The following is a 10,012-nucleotide window of genomic DNA, read 5'->3' on the forward strand; positions in this document are numbered from 1 at the left end:
CGTGCTTATTATTATTTAAATCTCATATCCCTGGCAAGGTGTGACTGTTTTGCTGGTAGGACGCAAGTACCAGATCATGTTGTCGGTTATATTATAGCACTCCCCAAGTTACAAGCAGTTATATATACATGTATTTCCATTGATTTACTGTTTTCAGACATTACTCACGCTTCATGCTCATCTTCAGGTTATATTCAATTTTAGTTCATGTCTTATACCTATATTATATATATCTATATGTAATTATGTCCATGTCAGATACTCATGTTCATGACCTGGCTTCAGTTTCAGTTTCAGCCCTTAACATGTTATTTCATGTCTCATGTTATTTCATTCAGTTGTTTTACATACCGGTACATTCAATGTGTTAGCGTCCCTTTTTATTGCTCGGGGGCCTGCATTTCACGATGCAGATATTGATTTACAGGATGACGCATCTGCTCTGTAGGACAACTTCGTATCAGCTTATTAGTGAGCCCCATCTCATTCGGGGTTTAGTCAACTCTTTATTTTATTATTAGCTATGCATCTAAGGTATGCTGGGGGCCTTGTCCTAATGATTTTGTTTTCCATGTTCAGACTTATGTTTGAGGTTTCATAGACTAGACAAGTCAGTTATGTCATGTCACACTTTCGGTGTAGTATAGCCATTTTGGCTCATTCATGTTATTTCCGTGCTCATGTTTAAACAAGTATTTTGATTAAGTATTATGACTTATTGCATTTTATAAAGGCTCATCATGCATTCACGTTATATTTCGCTCTTGTTATGCCTCATGATGATTCAGCAAGCCATAAGGTTTGCTCGATCACATGCACTAAGGCACCGAGTGCCGTGTTTCGCCCAGGCCATAGTTCGGGGTGTGACACCGATATTCGATGGTTATATTCGGGTATCGTTGTGCATGACCGTTTCCGATGTTATCCCCAATTCGATTGTAGTGCATGGGCTCCGCGGGTCCCCCAGAGTGGTGCTGGTGAGACTCTCCCTGTGAGCAATTAGCCAGGGTTTCGTCTGTCTGTTTGGCAAAGATCCGGGATGGGCGGTACTCAGAACTCGAGAGTTACACTGGGTTATGCTGCCGAGACGTCGATAATTTCGTCCGGAGTACATGTGTACATCTCATTTGCATAGCATGGCATGGCATCACATTCATACCATCATTGCATTGCATTGCATTATGACTTAAGTGAGATGTCGTGATGACTGTATTGTAATGGATTGTGTTGTTGATTCTATTGTTTTGAATGTCCAGGATTAGATATACTCAAAACTTATTATATTGGGGTTAGATACTTACATAGGTGTTGATGGATACTCGGTTATGATTATATTGTTTCATAGAGATTGTTCTACTAGTTTATCTGCGTAATTTTCTGAATTGTGTTAACTATGCTTAGTCGGCCTATGATGCCTACCAGTACTGTTGTTTGTACTGACCTGCACTTGCTGCATTCTTTTATGAATGCAGAGTATCAGGCCGGATCTACTTCTCTGACACATGGTTGATCGACTCCTTAGCTTCTACTTAAGTTTTCTAGGGTGAGCATGGCGTCCGCTGACCTCGAAGACTCTTCTATTGTTCATGTCTTACTTTTCGTCCAAGATATGATTTGAGATATTTTATGTATTATTATTCAGACCAGAGTTATTCGTATTTAGATGCTCTTGTATGACCAGACAAGATACTGGGGTGGATTCATTTACTTTCCGCACTTATCTATATTATGCTATATTGTGAGACTTACGTCATTTACTTCTTTCGCTAGTTATTATATTTATTGATTGTGAACGTTGAGCTAAGGGTTCGCCTACCGAGGTTGGAATGGTAGGTGCCCGCATGACCTAGGCTAAAATGGATCGTGACAAGTTGGTATTAGAGCCCTAGGTTACCCGATCATTAATACAAAAACGTGTCTATTAGAGTCTCGTGGATTGGTATGATGAGCTCCATACTTATCTGCGGGAGGCTATGGGGTGCTTAGAAAATCTCATCTCCTTTCTTTTCATCGTGCTACTTTATTCAAATTGTTATCTGGAATGACCAAATTGGTATCTGACTCTTATCTTTTCCCCCACATATGATGAGGATTCGCGACAAGCCAGCATGGAGGAGGTACACGAGGTTTGCCCCACCGATTTTCACAGGCGTACCAGACGAGAATCCCTATAAGTTCATCGTGATCACACACCAGCTACTTCACGCAGCAAGGATCATGGATACCCTCAGAGTTAGGTATGTTAGCCTTTGATTCAGTGGTGGCGCGAGGTCATGGTGGACAGACTACCTTGCTAGCAGGCCAGCGTGCGCGCGCCCACTTACTTAGGAGCAGTTTTATAGGGTATTTCTGGAAAGATACATGCCACGTTCTTGGAGGGATGAGCATCAGGGTCAGTTCCTTTCCCTACGTCAGGAGGGCATGCCGGTCGCTACCTATGCATTATCCTTCACTTGGCTCGTAACTCCTACCCCTTGATTCTGACGGAGGTCGGTAGGATTTGGTGGTTCATTAGCGGGCTGGATGGTCCTCTCCAGCTACCCTTTGTCCAGCTTGAGGCATCGGACGCTTCGTTCCAGGCAATTTTTGACTATGCAGTAAGAGTTGAGGCCGCAAGGGTGAGAGTAGCCAGATCTTTGGGTGGAGATTCTTGATGGGGTGATGGACGGTACCATTTCTGTTCGTCATAAAGCAATATCGGTGTTATTTGATCCTGGATTCAATTATTCATATATATCTGCATTTCATTTCGTTTGTTGGGATCTACCCTGTGATAGCATAGATATACCTGTTCATGTGTCTACTCCAGTCGGAGATTCTGTGGTTGTTGATCGAGTCTACCGATCTTGTTTAGTTACTTTTATGGTGTATGACACCAAGGTAGATTTGATGATTCTGGATATAGTGGACTTTGATATTGCATTGGGTATGTCCTGGCTTTCTCCTTATCATGAGATATTAGACTGTCACGCCAAGGCAATCACTTTAGTCGTGCCGGGCATCACTAGGCTTAAGTGGAGAGCTCCTAGTCCCACTCCAAATAACATTATTTCCTCCCTTCGGGCGAAGAAGTTAGTAAGTAAGGGGTGTTTAGCGTATTTGGTTCATATTCGTGATACGACTGTTGCATCTCCATCCCTTGAGTCTATTCCTATTGTGAGCGAGTTCGTGGAAGTATTTCTGTCAGATTTGTCAGGTATGACACCCGATCGTGACATTGATTTCTGTATCGATGTGGACTCGGGTACTTGTCCTATTTTCATCCCACCATTTCGGATGGCACCAGCCGAGCTGAGAGAACTTAAGGAACAATTTTAGGATTTATTAAGCAAGGGATTCATTAGACCGAGCGTCTTCTCTTGGGGTGCTCCGGTGTTATTTGTGAAGAAGAAAAATGGGACCATGAGGATGTGCATTGATTACTGCTAGTTGAACAAGGTCACTATCCGGAACAATTGCCCTATGCCCCGTATTGATGATCTATTTGACCAGCTTCAGGGTGCTTCGGTGTTTCTAAGATTGATTTGCGTTCCGGCTATCATCAGTTGAAGATTAAGGCGGAGGATATTCCAAAGACAACATTTCGGACGAGATATGGCCACTATGAGTTTCTAGTGATGTCTTTCGAGCTTACTAATGCCCAGCTGCATTTATGACCTTGATGAATGATATCTTTAGGCCGTTCCTTGATTCTTTTATGATTGTGTTTATTGATGACATCTTGGTGTATTCCAGGAGTAGAGTGGAGCATGAGAGCCATCTTCGTACCGACCATGGGTTGTTGAAGAAACATAGTTTGTTTGCCAAATTTTTTAAGTGTGAGTTCTGCCTAAAGTGTGTAGCATTCTTGGGCCATGTGGTGTCCAAAGAGGGAATTATGGATCCACAAAAGATTGAGGCTGTGAGGGGTTGGGCGAGGTCCACTACTGTTATCGAGATTCTTAGTTTTGTGGGTTTGGCCAGTTATTACCGCCTTTTGTAAAGGGTTTTGCTGCCATTGCTTCGTACTTGACTAAATTGACTCAAAAGGACTTTCCCTTCCAGTGGACGGATGATTGTGAGGAGAGCTTTCAAAAGCTCAAGCTTCTTTTGACTACAGCCCCGATCCTAGCCTTACCTGTAGAGGGCAAGGACTTCGCGGTCTATTGTGATGCTTCCTGTATGGGTTTGGGGTACGGTGTTGATGCAGGAGGGTAGAGTGATAGCTTATGCTTCCCATCAGTTGAAAGTTCGGGAGAAGAATTACCCTACCCATGATTTGGAGTTTTTGGCCGTAGTCTTTGCTTTGAAGCTTTAGAGGCATTACTTGTACGGCATCCATTGTGAGGTTTTTACTAATCACCATAGCCTTCAGCATATGTTTACCCAGAGAGATCTCAATTCTAGGCAGTGCCGATGGATGGAGCTCCTGAAGGATTATGACATCTCTATTCTGTATCACCCTGGTAAAGCCAATGTGGTGGCTGATGCCTTGAGTCCCAAGGCAGTGAGTATGGGGAGTTTAGCTCCATTGATTGTTTCCGAGTGTCCATTGGCCATGGAGGTTCATACTTTGGCCAACAGTTTCGTTCGTCTCTACATCTCGACCCCGGGGAGGATTTTGGCTTGTATAGAGGTGAGATCATCGTTATTGAATCAAATTAATGCTCATCAATTTGAGGATTCTCAGCTGAGCAAGATCCGAGATAGGGTGTCAAGAGGTGAGGCCAAGGATGCCGTGATTGATTCTGAGGGCATTCTGAGGATTAGAGGACGCATGTGCGTTCCTCGTGTTGGTGACTTGATTTAGCTGATCTTATCGGAGGCCCATAGCTGTTACTGTTCCATTCATCCGGGGCTGACTAAGATGTACCGTGACTTAAGACAGCACTATTAGTGGCGCCGTATGAAGAGGTATATAGTTGATTTTTTGGCTAAGTGTGGAAACTGTCAACATGTAAAGTATGAGCACCAGCGATCCGGTGGGGTGTTTCAAAGGATGCCCATTCCCGGGTGGAAGTGGGAGAGGATTACCATGGATTTTTTCACGGGTCTTCGAAAGTTCGATTCGATTTGGGTGATAGTGGATCGATTGACTAAATTTTCTCACTTTGTTTCGGTTCAGGTTTCTTATACCGCGGAGAAGTTAGCCAAGATGTATATTCAGGATATTGTGAGATTACATGGGATCCCTATCTCTGTTATGTATGATCGGGGTACTATCTTTACTTTCCAATTCTGGAGAGCATTTGATGATCAGTTGGGCACCCGATTGGACTTTAGTACAGATTTCCATCCCCAGACTGATAGCCAGTCCGAGCGGACCATCCAGGTGCTCGAAGACATTTTGAGAGCATGTGTTATTGATTTTGGTGGTTATTGGGATCAACACTTGCCCTTGGTGGAGTTTGCGTACAACAACAGTTATCATTTGAGTATTGGTATGGCGCCTTTTGAGGCCTTATATGGTAGGAGGTGTAGATCTCTGATTGGTTGGTTCGATGGGTTCGAGGCTTGACCTGGGAACATGGATCTATTGAGGGAGTCCCTTGAGAGAGTGAGAGTTATTCAGGCTAGACTCGTTGCGGCTTAAAGCCGGCAGAAGATGTATGCGGACCGGAAGGTTCAGGATTTGAAGTTTGCTATTGGTGATCAAGTTCTGTTGAAGGTTTCACCCATGAAGGGTGTTATGAGGTTTGGTAAGAAGGGAAAGTTGAGCCCTAGATACATTGTCCCGATTGAGATCGTGGATTGTATAGGCGATGTAGCTTATGAGTTAGTATTGTCGCCAGGTTTGGCCGAAGTTCACCCGATTTTCCATGTTTCGATGCTGAAGAGATGCCATGCCGATGGTACCTACATTGTCCGTTTGGATTCCATATTGTTTGATGAGAATTTTACTTATGAGAAGGAGCCTATTACGATCCTAGATAGGCAGGTTTGAAAATTGACGTTCAAGGAGATTGCTTCTGTGAAGGTGCAATGGAAGCACCGCCCTGTGGAAGAGGCTACTTGGGAGACTGAGTCTGATATGCGTAGCTGATATCCCCAGTTGTTCACTGATTCAGGTATTTCCCTGCCTTCTTTCTTTTCTTTGCTCGAGGACGAGCAACGGTTCAATTAGTATCTGATGTAACGACCCGTTTGGTTGTTATAGTCCTTTTGGCACTTCCGCCACTTCCGAGCGTTTATTGACTCATTTTGACCCAGGTTGACTTTTGGGAAAACGGAACTTTTTTGGAGTTTCGCCAAATCCGAGAGGTCCGTTTGATTGTTTAGAACTTGTATGCATGATTGGTTCAGCTCCCAATGCATTTTGGTACATTTCGAGACTTTGGATGGGAAATGGGAAGTAGGCACCGGTGGTTGACTCGGTCAACAAGACCTCCGTTGGAAATTTTGAGACTATGAGTGCATTCGTAGCGTATTTTTGTATGGGTTTAGGTGGTCGGATTATGAGCAGATGGCCTCGGGAATAACCCAGAAATTCGATGGAAGACTTAGAGAATTTGCGGATTTCTGGTGTCTGGTGCCCGCAACGGCGGCACCAGAGCCGCCCCGGCGGTACCGCCGTGGCGGTGTAGTGACTGCTGGGGCGGTCATGAGTAAAAGGGCCCTCACCGCTGCAGCGGTATCCTAGACACCGCAGCGGCGACGAAGTGGCCGCACTCCCTTCGCTGTGGCGGTCATGGGCAGGAGAATTTCATTAAATGTGTATTAAAATAAGACCTAGACCCTCATTATGTTATAACTCAATATTGGATCTTCGGAAGGCTGTTCTTGTGGATAAATTGAGTAATTTCTTGGAGGTAAAGCTTTGTCTAATAACTTACTTCTCTTTAATCATTATCATCTTAGAATCATCCCTTCCCTTTTCAATCCTTAGAAGTAGAACTTGAAGAAGGGTTTATGGAGACTTCTCCCTAGGGTTATAATTGATAAAATTGTTGGCATTAATACTAAGATGTGACGAATCTAAGCTTAGTAACCCCATATCTTCCACTTTTAACGTTGAATTTCAGATTTGGGGAATTAGGGTCATACCCAATTTTGGGGTTTTACTAGAAATCAGATTTGGGTATAATCCTTGAGCTAAATAAACAATTAATGTTTGGGTTATGATTACCAAGGATTCAATTTGGTATTTTACTCATGAATTTCCCGTTTCACCCTTGTGGGCCTGTTTCCCAATTTCTAGGGTGAAATTGGACCAAATTGATATCATTACAATATTAGTATCATTATTCATGATTTCTAATTTAGAATTCGATTATGCTTAGACTACTTTGGTTCTGAGCTTCAGAGGAAGGGCAAGGCGATAGAGTGACTTGTTGGTGTTGCAGTTCGGCAGTCCAGGTAAGTTATGGTTAACTTTTGGTGAGACTTAGTATAGTGAATCACATATTTAGATTATGATGTTGGAGACAGCATGTGAACCTTCGGGGTTGAAGTTAGGATGGATGTCGCCTTAGGTTGGGCCCTGATGTGTGTTGGGACTAGCCACCCCGCTATATGTGTTTGATTGTTTAATTGTGTTGGATTGATGCCATGTGTAGTTGGTAGATAGAGAATGTCGCTTGTTGTCCTGATTTGGGATAGGATTGACATACCCGTTATTGGTATTTGTACTATGATACCTTATTAGCGTACCCACTGTTGGTATTTGAGTTATTGATATATGTTATCCTACCCACTGTTATTATTGTGATGTAATATATTATTGGCGTACCCCGTTGGGGTACTTGTGATATTGATCTTACTTGTTGATGATTGACATATGAATTGCACGCATTCTCTTATATTATCATGCATGGCCGATATCCGGTGATGATCCGGTATCGTTGATTAAGAGAAACTGATATTTTATAAACTATTTTACTTGAGTGATTGTGGAAAAGGACGATGTCCGAAGATCCATTCCGGAATCTTTGTTTATATGAAACTGATATTGAATAAACACTTTTACTTGAGTGATTGTGAGGAAGCCCATGTCTGAGGTTCAATTCTGAAATCGTTGATTTATGAAACTGATATTTGACAACTCTTTTGAGTAATTGTGAGGAGGCCGGTGTCCAATGGTTATATTCTGGCATCGTTGTGCATGGTCGTTTCCAATGTTATCTCGGATTCGATTATAGTACATGGGCTCCGTGGGTCCCCCAAAGTAGTGCCGGTGAGACTCCCCCTATGAGTAATTAGCCATAGTCCCCTCTATCTGTTTGGCAAAGATCCGGGACGGGTGGCCCTCAGACTTCGCGAGTCACACTGGGTTGTGCTGCCGAGACGTCGATATTTCCGTTCGGAGTACATGTGTACATCTCATTTGCATAGCATGGCATGGCATCACATTCATACCATCCTTGCATTGCATTGCATTATTACTTGAGTGAGATGTCGTAATGGCTGTATTGTAATGGATTATGTTGTTGATTCTATTATGTTGAATGTTTCAGGATTAGATATACTCAGACTCATTATATTGGGGTTAGATAGTTACATAGGTGTTGATGGATACTCGGTTATGATTATATTGTTTCATGTGTGATTGTTCAACTTGTTTATCTGCATTATTTTCTGAATTGTGTTAACTATGCTTAGTCGACCTATGATGCCTACCAGTACTGTTGTTTGTACTGAACTGCACTTGCTGCATTCTTTTATGAATGCAGAGTATCAGGCCGGATCTACTTCTGTGACTCGTGGTTGATCGACTCCTCAGCTTCTACTTGAGTTTTCTAGGATGAGCATGGCGTCCGCTGACCTCAAAGACTATTCTATTGTTTATGTGTTACTTTTCTTCCAAGACATGATTTGAGACATTTTATGTATTATTATTCAGACCAGTGTTATTCGGATTTAGATGCCCTTGTATGACCAGAACAGATACTGGGGTGGATTCATTTACTTCCGCACTTATCTATATTATGCTATATTGTGAGACTTACGTCATTTACTTCTTCTGCTATTTATTATATTTATTGATTGTGAACGTTGAGCTAACGGTTCGCCTACTGAGGTGGGAATGGTAGGTTCCCGCATGACCTAGGCTAAAATGGGTCATGACAATACCATTGAGCTGCCCCACATACACTTGTATACAATATTTCCTCAACATTACTATTATCCCTCATAACAAAATTATGCTCAACACACTCAACAATCATAGCTCAAGTTAACTTACAACTCAAAATATCATCAAGTTCATGTTTGAACTTTCCTGCAACTTCTTTCCCTAAACTCTTAGCATAATTACCACATAAACTCATTAACATGAAATTAAGATGAAATCTTACCTCAAGAATGCAAGAACACTCCAATTCCAAGATCACTTCACCTTGAAATACTCTCCAAAGCTTATACAAGAAGAAGAGACAAGTTTCAACCACATTTTGAAACCCTAAATACTTTGATTCTCACTTTGATCTTTGATTTATGCTTGGAGAAGTGTTTGAATATGTTGGGAGAGGTTTCTAGAGCTTTCTTGAACTTGGGGTTATGTTAAAAATAACTTAAAATGAAGAGGGGTCGTAATATATAAAATCAACAAAATCCAACGACTCGAAAAATATGGACCGTATATACTGGTCGTATAAAATTATATGGCCAACAAGCTTTTCGTATAATTTTATACGGACTGTATAGTTGGTCCGTATGTTACCACCTCAAAATTCTGCTTCTCTGAAATTTTTTAAAATCTTTAAATACGATCCATATCTCAAAATACATACCATATCTCATATTATACGGACCATATTTTATTTTTCCCAGAAACAACTTTGACGAACCTTTCCGTTCGGTTCACTTATTCTCTAATCCTTCTGTAACTTACCAAACATTAACTTAAAACCTTATAAGCATAAGTTAACATGTCCAACCTCGTATAACCATGAAGACAAATGCCGGTGTCCAAACCTAAGATAACTAAGATATGAAGAATCTAAATGTATAAAACTACATGGTGTAACATGTCCTTTGGACTTATGAATGCCCCGACAGTTTTCATGGATTTGATTTATGGAATTTTCAAGCCATA

This window comes from Lycium barbarum, chromosome 9 (assembly GCF_019175385.1).
Source record: "Lycium barbarum isolate Lr01 chromosome 9, ASM1917538v2, whole genome shotgun sequence".
Lineage (NCBI taxonomy): Eukaryota > Viridiplantae > Streptophyta > Magnoliopsida > Solanales > Solanaceae > Lycium > Lycium barbarum.